General features: G+C 36.9%; 1 long non-coding RNA gene across 2 annotated transcripts in view; it reads left to right on the plus strand.

The window, feature by feature from the left end:
- The window catches only part of LOC141956856 (uncharacterized), a 76,570-nt gene extending 60,362 nt beyond the window's left edge, over positions 1–16,208 (plus strand). For both annotated transcript variants that reach the window (XR_012633026.1, XR_012633025.1), the window contains exons 2-3: positions 7,943–8,066; positions 16,078–16,208. This is a non-coding gene — a long non-coding RNA (uncharacterized LOC141956856). The remainder of the gene's footprint in view (positions 1–7,942; positions 8,067–16,077) is intronic.
- Positions 16,209–18,481: the final 2,273 nt, after the last annotated feature.

The following is an 18,481-nucleotide window of genomic DNA, read 5'->3' on the forward strand; positions in this document are numbered from 1 at the left end:
GAAGAAACGGGGGATGGACACCTGATTAATATCTGTACTGGGCTACGAGTGCCCCTCTGAATGCTGTCAGCATCGCTCAGCGAAGTTTGCCTCCCTACAGCCAGCACTTCTGCACTCAGCTGAACCCTTAGCTGCAGCTGTCTTTGGTCTTCCCCATCCTCTGTGCTCTTTATGCTCTCAACTGCCTTGTCTTTCTTTTTTCTTTCCCTGACTCTCCCCATGTGTTTTTCCTTTGGGACTGCTCTCTGCCTCTCCCCTTCAGGCTTCCTGTCTCCCCTGCAAGCCAGCACTTCCGACAGCAGGAATTTCAAGATATGGCACACTCATACATTTTGTATTAGCTCTAGGGGCTCTTAAGCCTTCTGACTTCATGGGGTTACACAAACTAGCAAGTGCTGTAGCCCAGGAATGCACCTGGAAGTAAGAGAAAAGGAGGGGGGAAAATTAAATGCTTAGCAACAGGAATGCCACACTTTTGAAGAATTAACTAGCTATTCATTCAATCTGAAAGGGTTATTGCATTAAGAACTTACATTAGAATTAAAGGGGGAAAAAAGCACTTGCTGGCTAAAGGCTGAGGATAAACCCAGCATTTCTTTATCACTGCCTAGGGAAAAGAAAAACCTTAATTACAATACTTGTCTTTGAATAATATTTCAGTCATAACAGCACATTTCTCAGATTCTGCATGATAAGTGCATTAATATTTATTCATTTTCTATGACCTTTAGATAATTCCTAAGGGCCCTATTTTGCTAGCGTTAATGGTTGCTCACTTTTATGCTCCTTCTGTACACTGGTCCAAAGCTTGATCACCATATATCAGCATCTTTCTTGTCTTTGGAAACCTATTCCTGTGAATGGGGTGAACAAAATTTGGAGCTGACTTTGTTATCTAGCCTCAAAACAAATCTTTAGAGTCAGAAATCTTTTGCCATGGTAGACCCTGGTAGACCTCAGGCTGAGTCAGAGACCTATTCCTGTTGAAACTGGTGGGACAAACAAAGTCTTGCGACCACCCTTTTCACACTATTTTTCCTTGCAGTCTCAATGTTTGTCATTTACTGATATTTAATTCCCTTTGTCAACTTTAATCTACATGCTGCTTGTCTCACATAGAGGGACTACTCTGGAGACTACAGGAGTAAGACTATCTCACTTGGATTTCACTCATGTTACTTTTTAAAAATACGTATATTTGCACATCTAACACCTTAGAAATTCTTTCTACACTCTGAAAACTGATTAAAATACTTGGAATTTGTCTTCTTCACCCACTGGCATTCAAACTGAAGCAGGTGTGGTGAGTTTTTATAATTTCAACAATGCCTAGATGAGAATTTTTTGTCAATAATAAGGCCTTCTTTTCAAAATGTTTAGTTTCTATGAAAAATGTTGGTATATCAAATTACAGAAATCTCGGTTGGTTTCCGGTTATAAAAATAGGCTAAGTATTCAGACACTGGCACCTGGCTTGGTTTTACAGAACTTGTTTACAAATCATATTTTGAGCAAAATTACTTTAGTATTTATAAGTCTGGACTAGATAAGATCACCATCCTCCAAGTAGTTTTCAGGCAAAGCAAATCTATAGTCCTCCACCTAATGTCTGTGTGTATGTTTGCAAAAAAAAGAGAGCACTTTCAATACCTAGAAGCAAAAGCATGTGTATGAGCGCGTGTCTCCTTCCTTCTCTTTGGTACACCAAATACTAAACTCCTAATCATATTGTTCAGTCTTTGGGGATAAAAATACAATTCTGAGAGGAGTGTAAATGCCCTTTATGTAAAGAAAAGTCTCTTATCTGCAGTGATTTGGTGAATCGGCTCTGTGATGATATCTGAAGTGCTGTGCATCACCCACAGAAACTGCCTCCCACCTTTATTTTTTGGCTCAGTAATTTCAAGAACTTGGAGTGATAGCTAGGCAGCGAGATGCCAACATGGGACGTTTATTTGTATATCAGTGGATCATAGTCTCTTTTTCAACTAAACAATTTAGAAAAACAAAAGACACTATCTTTCTGGATGGTTGTATTTCTTTCATAAACAGCGTCAGTAGATAAGGGCATACTTCTGTCCTCAGCTAAGGAGTATTTTATCATGAAAATGTATCAAACTATTATCTGGTCATGTACTTGTCCCAGTGAAAAAAAAAGCTTTTTTGAAAACTCAGAGAGGAAATGCAACAGCCTTAGTATTCAAAAGTCTTCTGCTGACAATACAGGACAACAGAGGCATTTAAAAAAAAAATACTGTTTGTTTGGGTTTTTTTTAAAATACAGAAGATACAAATCTTAGGATCCAAATTAATTTTGACTACACTTAGAAACCAGGAAGAATCCAGACTAGTTGCAAAGATTTGCATGAGAAGTATTCAATGAAATGAGAAGAAAAGGTTTTTTGCTTAGAGCAGGCACCGGTTTTAAGCCTGATTTAGACTTTGTACGTGACCTTGGATTTATAATCTGATTTTCAGCTATTCTTAATATTCACAGGAGCTGGAGAATTTTCTTTAGAAACTGGATTGGTCACTATTCCCACATCCTAGGCACTAAATTGATCAAACCCATTTCCAAGACAGGAGTCCCAAATCCCTTCCAGAGCTTGGAGCCCATATGCCTCAGAGCACTGAAATGATGGATCTCTTCCCGGGAGCAGATTACTAGAGCATAAACACTGTGAACACCTATTAACAGCATACCAATCGCTGATGCCGTATCTGGAAATGAATTCGATATATTCAGTTGTTTCAGAGTCTTATTTCAAAGACAAAACACAAGATTTCTCCCTCCCATACATGAGAAACAATGTTCTGGCTGACACAAATAAACATATTACATGTATCATAAGTACAAATCTCACAGTATTTGTCTCACTAGGAATAGCCATTGTCTCTTGGCTCCCAGGTAGCAATACTCTGATGATAATCTACCTCAGTGACCAGCGAAGTATGATATAACATTGGGACCAAGAGCAGACGTGATTCACATGTAGTTCAGCATGCAGTACGACTTTCCTTTTAAACACATGGAAATCTAAATTCACAGCCACTGTGAACATTAAAGGGAGGTGAAAATACATCATTAACTTATGGACAGGCTTTCTCCTGACCATATTGATGAAGGATAAACACAGCAACCTTGACTAATATTTTATTTTAATTAGAGTAAAAGTAAATTGCAATAAGCCCACAACACAGAGAATTAACAGAAAATTAAATGAGCACTATGTATAAACCTGTAAAACCCCTCTGAGGCAATTTGAATTCTTCATCAGGCTGGGAACTGTACATATATTTCTTTTTTTATTTATTTTATTGAGTGCTCATGTTTCATTCCTGAGCAGGCCTGCATGTATTGATTCGATCTCATGTTCAGTGAAGTGTGTATGTGCAAATGTCTAATGGGAGCGAAGACCTGAAAGACAAAATGGTCTTTTTTTGGCCAGACCACACACCCTTGGAGATTTGCTTGGCCCGAAGAGGATGTTATTGCACAACTGGCACAACCTCTTTCTGAAGCCTAGAAGGGAACTCATGAAGCAACATTTGTGCATTGCAGCTGAGAAAAGCTCTAATTTGTGCTGCTTATCTCTGATCCATGCACAACAGATCTGAGAGGAGGATTTTGCCCTTAATTTGTTCCCTGGTGTCTACACATTTTGAGTGTGTTAGATCAATGAATGATGCTACATTCCATATGTGCCACAACACGTAGACCTAGATAGGTACACTGAAGATGAAGAGGCAGCCTCAACTTTGAACTTGCTGTTTGTAAAACAGCTTTAAACATTAGGCAGATGACTTTGTAAAGTGAATTAATTAGCAATAAAGACCAAAGGCACATTCTGTGTAAATAAACAACATAGATTTAGATCTTAGTTAAAACTTGGTGAATGTCAGCTAATCAGCAGGTCTGTGGAGTCTGTCAGGCTTTGCAAATCCTGCTTTTCTGAAAGGAAAAGTAGTACTGCTCCTAGCAGAAAACGCCTAAATAAGGTTTGAGTCTGTATGGTGGAGTGAGACCTGCAGCTCCAAGATTCAGCATCTTTAGCTTTCTGCAGGAAAGATCTTTTTATAGCTGTTTTTTATTTAGCTAGGGGTTTCTCTGGGGAGGGCAGGAGGGCGTTAGCTCAAGAATTCACTTGATAGATTTCAGATCACTAGCTAATCTGTCACTTCAAGGGGTGACAATGACAGCAGGGAAAGACTTCCTAATTTATTCATAAAATACTTTATCTGTCGATTCCATTTATTTAGTTCATTCTTCATAGGTAAAAGTATTGAAAAAAGGAAATTAATCCTGACCTTGGAGGTGAGAAACAGAATGATGATAACTCTAGCTCTGGGGGCATGAGTAGGCCAGGACTTTTTTCACCCAAGAGTGTGAAAAACATGATAGACTGATATTATCTCATGCATTTTACCCCTTGAATTCTTGTTGATACCACAATACCACAGAGGCTTTACTGACCTATTAGCAACACTTACTGGAAGCTCATATTCAGTATAGCAAGTCACATACCTTGCTTGTTATTTTTGCACAGCACAGAAATGCCTGTGGTACATTTTGTCTTTGTGCAATTGTTGCTGGTGAACATATTACATCATGTCAGAAATGTCAGAATTTTCTGAAGGAATTTTTCATTAATTTTAAGAATTTACATATATTTTTCAATGAGCTGCAGCTTCTTTTTGAATTCAACACAGCCTTGAAAGAATTATTGTATGATTTACTGGGCAAGGACTCTGAACAGCAAGAATTCATTGGCCAAACCCCAATATCATTTTTTGTCTTTGATGAGTGCTGAAAAAAGGCACTTAGAATTTAATTTCACCAAGAGTTTTATGTCCTTAAATCTTAGGTGATGCAACATACAATATATGGAAGACAGTATATATATGGAAGACAGTACTACTGTTGATTCATAATGATAATATGGAAGTGTTTCATTGCTAAAAGTTAATTCCTCATTACAGGACAGAGTACACTTATTCAAGCACACTGAGGTACTGTAACTTTTCTTTTAACTGAAGGCTTTTTCACCAGAAAACCCCAGACATAATCCTTAGTACACATTTCAGAAACACTGAGTCTGTGCAAAGTAAGGTATGAATATTTGAGGTGACACCATCAGTTAATGGAGTAAGCTTGATCAGGAACTGAATACCTCATTTATTGGTCTACACTATCTTTTGAGGTGGTAGATGCCCTGTTTCTGGAAACACTAAAGGTCAGGCTAGACTGGACTCTGAGCAGCCTTATCTGAAGGCTTATTGCAGGAGGCTTGGACTAGATGACCTTTAAGGTCCCTTCCAGCCCAAACTATTCTATGATTCTATGACTGCGCTTCACAAGCTCCTTACCCACTTCAACTGGTCCTCACAGACAGTCCCAGCCTTTTTCCTCCAGATTTCAATCTTCAAATTTCAGCTTGTTTGTGGTGATGAAGCATATGTAGTTTGGATTGTATATTAGTTGTTTTACAGGTACACCAAACCTTATTAAGGGGGAAGTCTTCAGAAAATGTACTTCTAAAGAGGACCTAATGTATGTTTTTCAAAGGCATATAGATTGACCAAGTTTCAGTTCTTTTTAGCAGATGTGTAAAAAGTACATTTTTACATGAGATTGCTTTCTTGCCAGGCGTCAAAACCTTACACCAAAGAATGGAAATGTTAACATTTCTCACAATATGGCTGTGAAAATGGATTTAACAGCATCCTTTTCCTTAATCCCATTCTTGGGATGGCAAATAAGGTTTTAACTAACCTATTTGTCAAAAAAAAAGGAAAAGGAGGCAACTAGAAGCATGTATTTGTTGTGAAAAACATAGGTTTGTTTTTTTAAATATAGCTAAAGACTGTAGCACCAGCAAACAGAGAGCTATCATGAAAAGGGAAAGTTGTCACCATGTGAATTTCAGATAAATTCTTCAATTATGGAGCTCTCTCTCAAGAGATATAGAAATGGAAAGTAACGGTACGTTGCATGACTGGCACAGCTTGGCAGCACTGGGGACAAAGCTGGAGTTTTCTGTGATGGCTTTACATTTTCGTGGGTTGCTTTCAGTTTTCCTCCTACAGAAGATCAGGACAGGGAGAACAGTGCATAAATTAGACTCATCACAATCCGGAGCTGGGATGCAGCTGAAGTACAGAGCAGGACCTCTGAGCTGGGAGCTGTTTCCTTATCCCACAGTTTAGCCAGGGGCAGAAAGTCTATGTGTATTAGCTTTCATAACTGGACCTCGGAGCTCTTCAGCCTCTTTGCTTTTTCTTCTTCCATCATTGCTTAAATCAAGTTTTTCAACTCTGTTTCCTCAGTGTAGTATCTTTCCCTCATTATTTGCCTTGAACCTATAGTATTTGAAACTGCTACATGGCATCCAGCTCAAATTTTTGTCAGGCCCAGGACTCTGTAATATCTAAAACATATGGAAGTAAATGCACTCAATACTGTCAACATGACTTAGGTTCAGTAAGTTCAGTACACATTGCCAACAAAGTAGTGCAAGAAGATAATATTTATACCAAGGTTTTAAAAAAATGCTGTTTTAGAGAGGGTGCAAAGAAATGTGTATTTAAATGTAGGTCATGATTCAGTTATTGATTTATCTACTCGGCTATGCAGGAATATATCATTAAGAGTTGTTAGACCAGAATCTCATTGAAAGCTTTGTTCTTTGACTTAGAGTAATGGTCACAGTGACTATGAATATATACTGCGAGGGTTTAGATATATATAAACATAAACACTTACATGCCCATGCATAAATACACATGTATGTATGATCAGAAATATGAACGTAAATATGTGTACATGTATTTAAAAATATTTGCATGGAAAGCTAATGGAAGAGAAACAAAGCAGCTGAAATTACTACCACATCTACATTCACAGGTCTCTGTGTGTCAGAAAGGGCCACCACTACTGGCCCCATGACAATAACTACTTTGTGAGTAGTCGGAGCTCCAAGGGTCCTGTGTCACTGCAAACCAGAATTTTGGAGGTGCTTGCTGTGACATGCAGGAATCTAGCTTCCATAAATCTGTGAGACAGTTAAGCAGATAATGGCCATTGTCATTAATACAAGTTATATATGTAGGGCCCTGTGCGACTCAGTGGGAGACTATACTGTAAAACACGCTTTATTTTCAGGTATAAGGATCACACATTAATTTAATGTGGTAATTAATTAAATTAATAAAATAGGGCATAATAACTTTTCTGCATGGGAAAATTAATGTTAAAATGCTAAAAATTAATTTAAAAAATCAGGAAATGGCTGGAGAGAGAATGGAGAAATACAGGGGGTAGAGAGCGGATTTTCCTCACCTCTGTAGGCAGTAATCCTCATAGTGAAAGCCTAACAGTCGGGCTGCTCACCGGTCTTCCCTCACAGTAGCAAAAATCACAGTGGTCTTGCTTTTTCACTGGTTTTGCCCTCTGGTTTTTCAGAAACAAATAGGTGTGAGTTCCAGCTATACCACCTTTCCTCTCATCTCCTCTTTGCAAAGCATACTGAAGCAGAGAGCTCCTCCACCTAAGCAATTTGCCACCTTCCCTTCTATGTGGGACACCAGACAGAGCTGTATAAATGGTTATGATTTATTTGTTTTACAGCTATTCAAGAGCACCTTTTTGCATAAATAACATTCAGACCTAGCCACAGACCTCTCTTGACTGCTACCAGAGCTTGCCAGAGAAGAGCATCTTTTTGCAGAGTGAAGGAAAAAATGGTGACCTGTGCTTTCTCAGCGTTTCTTCCCAGGCATTTCTGCTCCTTCTGGGTGACTGTATCTGTGAGAATGCCTGAGAAAAGAGGAGCACAGTTCAGAAAATAAAAACAAGGGAAAATAAGCATAATTTGTAATTTCAGATTTACTGAAATATGTAAGGAAAAAGAAGTGTCAGGATCTACTTTGTCCCCATCTACAGGTCCCTGGCCATAAGACAATTCACAGAAGAAAGCTTCTGGGGATGGTGAAAACACTCAAGCTGTATGGAGAAAATGAATGGCTCTCAAACCGTAACATGGATCCAAAATCATGGTAATTTCCAGGTACTGAAGAGCTATGTTAGATGTCCCACTTTGCATTCTAAATTTATATGCTCCTGTTTGCCACAGAAACTTAATTTTTTTAAAAGCAGGTTAACCTGAGTCACATATTGAGTCATAAAATAATGATAGTCAATTCTTTGTATTGACTAAGCCTTCTTTTAGGCTGGCGGAAGAGTGTTAATCTTTAGAAAGATGCTATTTAATGTACCTTGCTGATAAATGCAAAATACTTACCATGATATGGGAGTGGGTCTAAGAAACTGAATAATAAATTCTATAATGAGAGATACAAGAGAGGCAGGTGCTTTGGTTAAACACACAAAGAATGGATCATGTTGGGTTTTCATTTTCCTTGTTTGCAAACTGCCTGATTGTGCCAAAGATATATATCTATATATATTTCAAAATAATTGTTATTTTTAAATAGATAACGAAAACCCCATTCAATTTTGCTCTCAGGATCACAGTATTTCACCACTTGTATTTATATTCATTGAATTCCAGGGTTAAATTTCAGAAACAGTAGGATACTCACTTTTATCCTAAGATTAGAAAAATGTCCACTCTCATTTTTTCCAGCACTGAATTGAACACAAAATGCTTTCTGAAAATTCAGTTGGCCTTTTTCAGCCAAAATTTCTTAAGCATGTCTGTTCATTGTAGAGCTGAGGAAATGCAGAGAGGATGAAGAGTGCTGAGGATTTTTTTTTCCTATGTCTGCAAAGCATTTTTACAATTTTCCTTTGAAGTCTCTGCAAGTTATCTAGTGTTTGTGTTAACTTTCTATATGAAAAGAGAAACTGATTTATCCTCCTAGGAGTCATTTTAAACATCAGAGAAAGTGAAGAGCAGGAATGAAATCTACCTGACTAAACAAAGCCCAGCAAAGAAAGTACAGCCATTGTAAGGGTTTGTTTTAAATTCTGACTTGACTCCTGCAATAGAGCTATCCAAATTCAGCTCCTAAATAAGTGAACATTGCAGCTCCCAATCCAACAAGTGAGATTTCTCTCTGCACGCCTCAAGCTTCATTTTGGCTTAGAACAGACAGATTTCAGAGCAGCAGCCATGGGGTAAAATGAAAAAAAAAAATAAAAATGCAGAAGATATAGGTAGGAACAGAATTTATAGCATCTTTTATGATAACTGCTTAGAAACAAAAAGAATTTCACTACCTGCTAAGAGGTTTGATGAAACTACAGCAAGTTCTGCATCAAAATTTTTCTGATTGGTCCTATTAATGGAACATGTTAAGTTAGTTTTGTTTTCAGTGAAGTTAATCCCCCTCTCATTTAAGAATTAATACAAGACACCCCAACAAGTTTATTTTAGTATTTTCTATATTTTTTGTCCCTAAAAAAACAGGGGAAGAATAATTGGGTGTATGGGATTTAGTCTTTGTAACTCAAATGTCACAGAGAGTCATAAAAGTCCTGACCTTCTGTGCTTGATCTCCTGATGATATATGACACTCATGTCTGCATATTTTAGTGCTTATTAAAGGAATAATGTTAATGGTTAAGGAGTATGAAACCTTAATTAGATTTTGCAAGCAGCTAGCTACTCTAGCAAGAGAACCCTTCATTCTGTATTTACTGCAAACATGCCAGAATGTCACCAATATAATCTGAGAAGACTGAAGTCAGTCCAGCAGCTGCAACCAGTTGTTAAAAATGAACCTGTTCTATATAATTTTTAAAATTTAATATTTTATTTTATTCTCAGGTGGAGGTTTATTTTTGTTTGAGACTAAAAATTTAATAATTATGGGAGAATGAAAAAGAAAGAATTAAGCAGGACACTCAGGATCAATTCAGCAGTTTATTTGGAATCACTCCTCAATTTGAGCTCCCGTACATCTATTAAAGAGGTTGTATTAGTTTATGTGTTTATTTCAGAGTTAGACTTGGTGGAATGATGCAAGAAATACATTTGCAATATAGTCACAAATGAATGACCATTTGTTGTTACTTTTGACACCCTGACAGAAGATATTTCCAAGTGTTTGTGGCCCAGTATTCACAGTATTCAAAACAGTGTCTGTGAATCACCAATATTCTCCAAATTTGTACCTGAAATACATTGTTCATTACTCACTGTTCATTATTTGTTAGTCATAACTCATTATCTTTTGTTAAAGCTTCAGTCAGCTAATCAGGAAACAGAAAATATAGTGTATGACCAATAACATCACACAAATAATGATTAATCAAAATGAGTGGTTCACGAACAGCACAGTGACTAAAAATCATCAAAGACATACAATACCAATGTATTGACACAAATCAAGAGTGGTTTGTGAATGAATCATGAACCAAAAGCCAATTTAATTTGGGGGGTGTATAGCACTAGTAAATGAGTGTTTTGGCATAAAATACTAAGTTTAAGTATCACATTCCTCTTTCTTTAAATACTATTTCTATTTGCCTTATCAGAGTGAACTGGGCAATTGTAGTTGACTGTAGATTTGCCACTGTCTTTAGTGAGAGAAGGATTAGGTCCTATATGTGTTTTATTAAGACTATTTGCTAGTTAATGTTTTCTTTGTACCTTCTTGTTCCCATGGATCTCATCCTGGGCCTCACCTTCTGGCATTTTTTATACTGTTCTAAAAGAAACCTTGTTTCATGCATTGAATGATGCAAACAGGCATTTCGGGGACTGAGGATCTGATCCTATGTCGTAGTTCTAGACACTTATTTAAATTGATTATTTTTGTATGAATTCAAAGTAAAGAATAATTTTATTATCCTTTAACTATATTTCAAAACTCTAAGTCTCAGCATTTTGGAAGATCAAAATTCCTGGAGTTGATGGATATCCATTATAGCATTAAGATACTGAATGGGTTATTTACTCCAAATTAGGCTCTAGTAAGTTGTGACCAAGTTAGGAACTACATCTGAAAAAAAGTGGTTAAACTAAAAGATGTTCTGAAAAGAATGAGCAAAATATAAAGACACAGAGTTTACCATGGAGCTCTGAAAGACATTATCGTGATCTCTGAATTATGTGACTTTTGGGGCCCTGGTTTAAATTTGTTGTCATTCCATTTATTTAAAATGACAGTGGGAAGATATAGATTCAACAAATTATATTTAATTCTTTTCCTGGAGGAAGATAATCATGGTGCATCATGCAGTTCCTTTTCTAGAGCAGCTACATTGAGATGTTCTGAGATTCTACTTCAAACTGGTAAATCCAGAGATTATTCTGAATCAGTCAGGTCTAGTTAACTTGGAATTGCTGGAGTAAGAAAAGCCAAGAGCTTTTAGCGTTGTCTAAACAGATTGTACCATTATTTATGTGTAGAGAGCATCCTTATTTTGAGGTCATATCTAGAGATCTGTAGGGATAAGAGACCATGAACATAACAAAATTTAGGGCCAGAGGAGAACACCTGCTGTTGTAATTGCATGATGTCTACTAATATCCTGCTGAAAAGCCTTTTGTTTTAGATGTGAGTATACAGCATTATTGTCATACTTTATGTGAACACACATTTTCAACAATAATTCATTAGACATATATTTTTAGTACAATACTGTGGTGGTGCAATTCCTACACCTCCCTGCCGTCCTTGTTGGGCTGCTTGGTGCCAGGTGTGATTCCGTCCACATTCCCCCGAGCCATACACCAATCTATGGAGATAAGGACTGAATAACCTTGAGGAGCCTGGCTCCTGCCCCCCTCTGATTGCTCGGAAAAGGTTATAATGGCCCATCATCTCCTGATGGCCTGACACACCTGCGCCTGGGATGTGGTCAGATGGAACAATAATAGGGTTGCATATTATTCAAATTCTTGTGCAACTGCCAGAAGGCACCAGATAGCATTTGACAAAAGTCAATCATCTTGGACCCTATAAACTGCGACCACCAGAGAGGCCCTTTGAGCTCTCCTGGATCGCAGCGGCCTGTGACCAGCATCTCCCCTGAGTTGGGACGCCTCTCAGGTATCGTCTGCTCAAGACGGAAGGCCAGGGCGAAGTCCCCCTGCTTGAGAATGCCAAGGCATTGTGAGTATTTGCTCTAAACTCGAGAGGGAAATTTTCTTTGAGCTAGCTTCTATTTCACCTGTTTATTGGTGGGTGTGCGTGTGTGTGGGTACGTACCCTTACCCTTGTTCCTGTGTGTTTGTCCCTTTTGTGTTCATTTTACCGAACCCAAACCCCTTTGTTTCTGTACGTATATGTCTGGTTTGTGTATGCGCATGTACATATGTGTATAAATTAAGGTACCGTTAAGTAAGTTAGAGTGAATCTTGTCATTTTAGAATCTGAATAAGTCGCTTTTCTGTCTGAGTTATTTTGTATTGACAAATAGTTGTTAGTTATTAATAAATCTAGATTATATTTCTAAATCTTTACCGTGTCAATACTTTCATCTGCGACAAATACCAATGTTTTAAAGTAGCTTCTTGGAACTTCAAATCAAAACTAAACAGCAGCATACTTATTTATAGCTGTAAGCCATATATAGTGCATGTTACAGTGCTTTTGCAGTGTAGTAAGTGCCCTTTAAAGAATAAACAAGGACAGTAATAGTAAGTGAAGGTATGCAAATCATAAACTTAATGCACCTTGTACCGAAATCTAAAAAAAAAATTATCCTTGGTGTGGACATATACTGCACTTGTCCAATCCAGTCAGAATAACTGGTCTAATGGACAGCTCTTTCCCACAGGGTTTGGAGAAGATGTTGATTCTGCAGTGTAATTCCCCTCAATTTTTCCCTCTCTTTGAGCTGTATTGCCATCATACAAAGCTATTTGTTGGAGAATTTACCATCTTTTCCCATTAAAAGAAACTGTTTATCTTTCTAGCTTTCCTAATTTCATGTAGCAGATGATGCCATGCATATAAGAGAGCTCAGAGTGACCTTTTGGGCATGATTTTGATGCTTTTTATTGGGAAATGCTTCATACACACACAACTTTTAAAGCAACATAAATGTTCCTATATATACAAGAAAAAACTCTTAGAAGATACAGTGTGCTGGTGGTTTGAATTCTTTGATTCATATGACAATTCATTTTGATTATTTACATTTGATTATTTACAATATCTACAAATGTCCTACTTCTGATATTCTGAATGTCTTTTGTTTTACTAAGTGTTTCCATCCATGTTTTCACATAAAAATACTGGAACAAGACTGGAAAATACCCCGTGAAATAGGGTGAATTTTTTAACATAATATTAACGGCTTCTACCACTTCGTTGTCTAACAATGGAGAGGTGACCAAAGCCAGCAAGACTGGAAATGAAAGTACATAGTTTATGGTGAGAAAAGCCATGACCATGGTCTTACAGAGGAAATAAGTACCTAATCTTCATACATGGGGACACTTCCTTCTTATATGCTAAAACATACATTTTAAGGATGTATAAAAACTCTCCTTCAATGCTCTAACTTCATATTTACGCTCCAAGCAAAATTTGAAATGCTGTGACTACATATGGGTTAACTATGCCTGAAGGGATAAACTCAGACATTGAGAACAAGAATTTTCCTGACAAATAGTGGTAAAATCTGATGATTTCAGAGCTTGTGCTGGCTGGCTCCAGATAAAGAGAAACTCCTTTTAAATCAGTGAAATGACATAATTTACACACCGTGTCACTGAGATCAGGCCAAGGAAGTCTGCAAAGTCCTATTAAATGTAATTAGGCTTTTCTTGCCCTTAGTTCTGTGTGATATGTGTTGCTCAGTGCTTTCATTTTACTAGCATGAAGAGATCTCTGTCACTGAAGAGATTCTTGTTGCTGTTGCAACGGGTTTGTTCTTTTGTTTTATGTGTTGAATGTTAGTGGTGATACTGGAACGTGCAAGTACTGAAATACGGGTAGCTGTACATTCAGAGCAGTAGAGGGATGTCATAGGTCGTTGTCTCTTTTGCTAGATAAACAGTAAATGTTTGTTTGTTCCATCTATGCCACATAGTATAAACCAGTGCCTTCAGTAGCTGAGCATGTTCCAAAAGACCAAGGACGTTTGCTGCTTGACCCATTCTGCATTTTTCCATGAGACACACGTACGATGAAACATGTTTCCCTAAAATGAGAAGTAAGAATAATCACTATGATTACCTTCAAATTTTAAGGATCTTAGCAAGAGGACATATGTAAATGAACTGCAAAAGCACATCTGGCATATGATATTCTTTTCTCCATAAAAACGTGAACAGTTTCCATCCACAAGTAAAGAAATTCCTCTTATTTGTGCTGTGAAGGAAGACTGGCTTAAGGTCTGCTGTCAGTTCTAAAGCATACATTAAAGATTTGTCACTGTGGAATGTAACTGTGACCTCTGCAGAGATTTGCAGACTCGCACTGGGTGTGACTGTGCAGAAGCCAAACCCCATGAGTCCAAAGGAGTGGTGCTAAAACACCAGCAGCAAGGAATATGTTTTGGTGTTAAGATTTCCAAACACTGGTAATAAATGATAAGCCATTGTTTATGGCTCAGAAATGGAAACTTTTCCATTTGCATGTGACTTGTGACTTAATCCTTTTGGAAGTGATTTCTCTGTCAATTCCTCTTCAAAATACATATACAAAAAAGACTTTCTGTGATATTACCCCAGTGTAAACTTTGCATCTAGTATATAGAATTGAGCTCACAAAAAATTGTTCCAGAAGCATATATGCTTATAGCTCATATGGATAATGAGAACAGTAATAAAACTGAGTTTTCTCAGTTTAGAAATTATGACCAACAGATATATATACATGCATCATTCACAGTTATGTTATAAAATATTTTTGATGCCATTAAAGGACAAGGTAACATGAGGACTGTCCTATAGCAATTCTAGTAGTGTTAACATCTACTCACTAGCTGGATTAATTCAGTCATTACATTAATTTTTCATATGGTTTACCACTGATTAGAATTTTCTAACTTGTTAAGAAAGCACATTTTTATTCAGTAAACTACACAGGCAGCTTGATTTTTCAGAAAAGTTGACAAGAACCCATTTCAAAGTCTTGGAGAATAAGAGCTGTTTGAGTAGTGATGGGAACTGATTGCAGGGAATTTTGGCATCACTGTATTATAGGCATCTGAGGATTTACCGTGTTATACAGGAGAGCCTGAAACGAGAGTAAATGGCATTTCTGTTGCACATTGAGCTCACAGGATAGTCTCAGATAAATGCAAGTGAAAAGAATTTATTTATTTATAGTTTAGGCAGTATGGTTAACCTATCAGTAACGGTTAGGCCTGTGAAACTAAACCTGTGGTTTTACCCACTTAAGTGCCATGCAAGTGAATTTACCTTTTATAATGATGTCAAGGACCATGGCTTTCAGATGTGACATTTGCACATCTAACATATTAGGTGGTATATAGAACTGTAATAGTCAAGGTTAAGAATTGAGTATCTAAAATGAAAAAAAAAAAAAAAAAAATCTATATCCACTTTCATTAGCTGGGCATTGATACTTTTTTCCTGGTTCTTTGAATACTGAAAAAGTTCATTTATAGAAATGTAATATAATTTCAAATCATTGCTCTAAGGTAAATCTCTGGAAGCTAAAGTAAATAAAGCTAAGGTAAATCTCTGGAAGATTTTTACACTTCCATTGACACTTTGGGAATAAAATGAGAATTTGTAACTCTGTACAGAAATTTCTGCCATGGTTGTTGATGATAGACCAGTCCTGTTAATATACAGGTATTTTAGAACTTATTTCAAATATATTTTCCATTTTAAAGTTATAATGACTAAGTACACCTGCTCACTTAAAAATTATCCTTTAGTTGTGTAGTTTTCAATAGCTTAATCATAATTTGATTGTCTCAGTTTGTATGGCAGGCAGTTCACCTGCTCTTCATCTAAACTGAAATGTTTCTTGTTTGCACATCAGAAAATATAGAAAGATGATAATATTTAGAAAACAAAGAAATAAACGAAAGCTTCATTCAAACACATTATTTATATAATTATCCTATAATTAAAGTAATTACAGTTTGTGGTGAAAAATTGTCTTTATTTTTATTTACAGGTTTCTTGAGGGGTGTTTAATGACGATCATAGAGAAGCTACATGAAAAATAATTGGAAGTGTTCTCATTTCTGCAAAAGATTTAAGTTGAATGGGATGTGTTCTTCATGAAAAAAACATGCATTTCTACAGTCCATTAATTGACAGGCCTGTATGAAAGAGAGTTAGCCTGATGTTCAAAGATATTTGTGAGCTTTTATAATCTTAACTACAGCCACAGCTACTCTGGATATGAATTTCTGATGAAGAAATTTTACTGTTGCAAACAATAAAAATGGTGTAAATGAAAGATTTCTTGCCTTGTATTTTTCAACTTCTAGACTCAATTTGTTCTGCTTTTTAGAACCAGGAAATCTGGAAACTTAAAAAGTGAAAGTTTAGGTGTCCATGAAACTACCTGAAGCTAGGAGCAGTAGTTTTGAAAAAGAGCCACTATCAAAAATACTGAGCTGAGACCCAGAACATGAGACTGCTACTCAGGAAGCCAACTCAAATAGTATTTTTTCCTTTCATTGGTAGATAATCTATCACAGGCAGCAGAATGGGGGACAACAGGACCAGGGACCATCTCAGAGGACTTTTACCATAGAGAGGTGCCTGTTCTGTAGCTGTGTTACTCAGCACCACATATTGTCTTGCCCACAAAATACCCTGTGCACAAATATTTTGGGCTATTGGGAGATGACTGAGGACCCTGCTGCTGTATAGATGTGGACAAGGGTTTCTCATGGAGCCATCCAGATTTTCAGTCCTGGATTTATTGTTTTTCACCTCACAAGCCATGTTTTACCGCTTCACAGAACTACACAACAAAAGTAGTTATGAGCGGATTAATCCTAGAAATGAGTTACATACTTCAAATAACACATACATGGGACATATTTGGCAAGAAATACTAGTCAGCTACTGCATTTGCTTGATTACATTCATGCAAATATCGATATGTGCACAATCAATATCTGCCAGGACTGTGGAAAATTAGGAAAACTATAACTCTTATAGCATGACATTCTTTTATTGTACAGCTAAAGGGAAGTGTGTATTGACTCAATTTCCAGAGAAAAACATCTATTTATTATTTGAAATGAGCCATATCAGAAGACAAGATGGATATTTCTACAATGATAATAGGCAAAGTAAAACTTGTTTGAAAATTTTATTTCTTCTTTAAATATGATCTGCAGAATAGTTTGGGTTTTTTTTTTTTATTTTTTTTTCTATCTGGCCTCATGAACAGGGTCTAAGAAACAGCAAGCACATAAGGGCTTTAAAATAAAGATTATAAAAGTTCTTCCATCACAGCCTCCAACAACCTGCTTTAATTTCCAGAGTGTTATGTGCTTGCACAAGCTGCTGCCTGCCATCATTATAATCATCATATATGAGTGCTTTCCATGCAGGCTGGAGAGTCTCAACTAAGCACCATTTTAGGAAGCACAAGAAAATGTCTGTTTCTCTGAGGGACATCTTGATTCTCTAAAAAAAAATTGCAATACTTCCATGTGTGTAAACTGTACAACATTTACCTAAATGTATTTGTTCTTTGGAGGCTTAGGGGTTCTAGACCTCTCTTTAACCCTCTGGTAATGGTCCACATGCATCTCCTGCTGTATTTCCACAGTCTGCAAATGGAGGGAGAACTAACTGCCTGTGAGCAGGCAGTGGCTTCCTACCCATCAGTTTGTAAGGCATGGATAAACAGTTTACTTTTAATATATGAGAGCAAGCTTGTAGCCTTTAATACGCCAGAACATCTGTACAAATTACTTGGCAATTCATGTTCGCACATACCACCAGTTCTCGGTGAACTGGGTGTAGCTGTTCTTTTGCAAAATAGCAGGCATCAGGACCTCTGCAACTTTGAAGGTTAAAGCAGATCTGAAGAATAAATTGAATAAAGTGAGAGGTCTGGGTCAGCTGATCTTCTCAAGAAGTATTGAAACAAGTTAAGAAGAGGTTTGGGCATACATTGCTGAAAAGACCCTGGAGTTTAGATGGGGTTGGATTCTTGAAAGACTCAGTGTATCACTACAGCAGTTTTTATGTGTCCTACTAATCAACTGTTCATAACACTCAGGGAAAAAAATCCATTACCAAATAATCTCTGAATTAGTTAGGGCAATAGTTAGGGAGAATTCACAGCCTCATAGCAATATACCTGATGGATTTTTGTACTCAGTACTCTGACTTATGAGAAGACTAACTTTGCTAAGTATGATCTCTTCCTAAAACTGCAATCTCCTTGAGCAGTCAGTTCCATTTATGACTAACTCCGCTCTTAAAATGTTTCTTAGATTTGAAAATAAATTTTCCTTTTAAGTCAGACTTAACAAAAATCCATAAAATAAGTCAGAAAACATTCTTCTCTCAAGTATACTTTTACCACCATGTTGGCACTTAATAAC

The sequence above is a fragment of the Athene noctua genome, chromosome 2 (genome assembly GCF_965140245.1).
Source record: "Athene noctua chromosome 2, bAthNoc1.hap1.1, whole genome shotgun sequence".
In the NCBI taxonomy this organism is placed as follows: domain Eukaryota; kingdom Metazoa; phylum Chordata; class Aves; order Strigiformes; family Strigidae; genus Athene; species Athene noctua.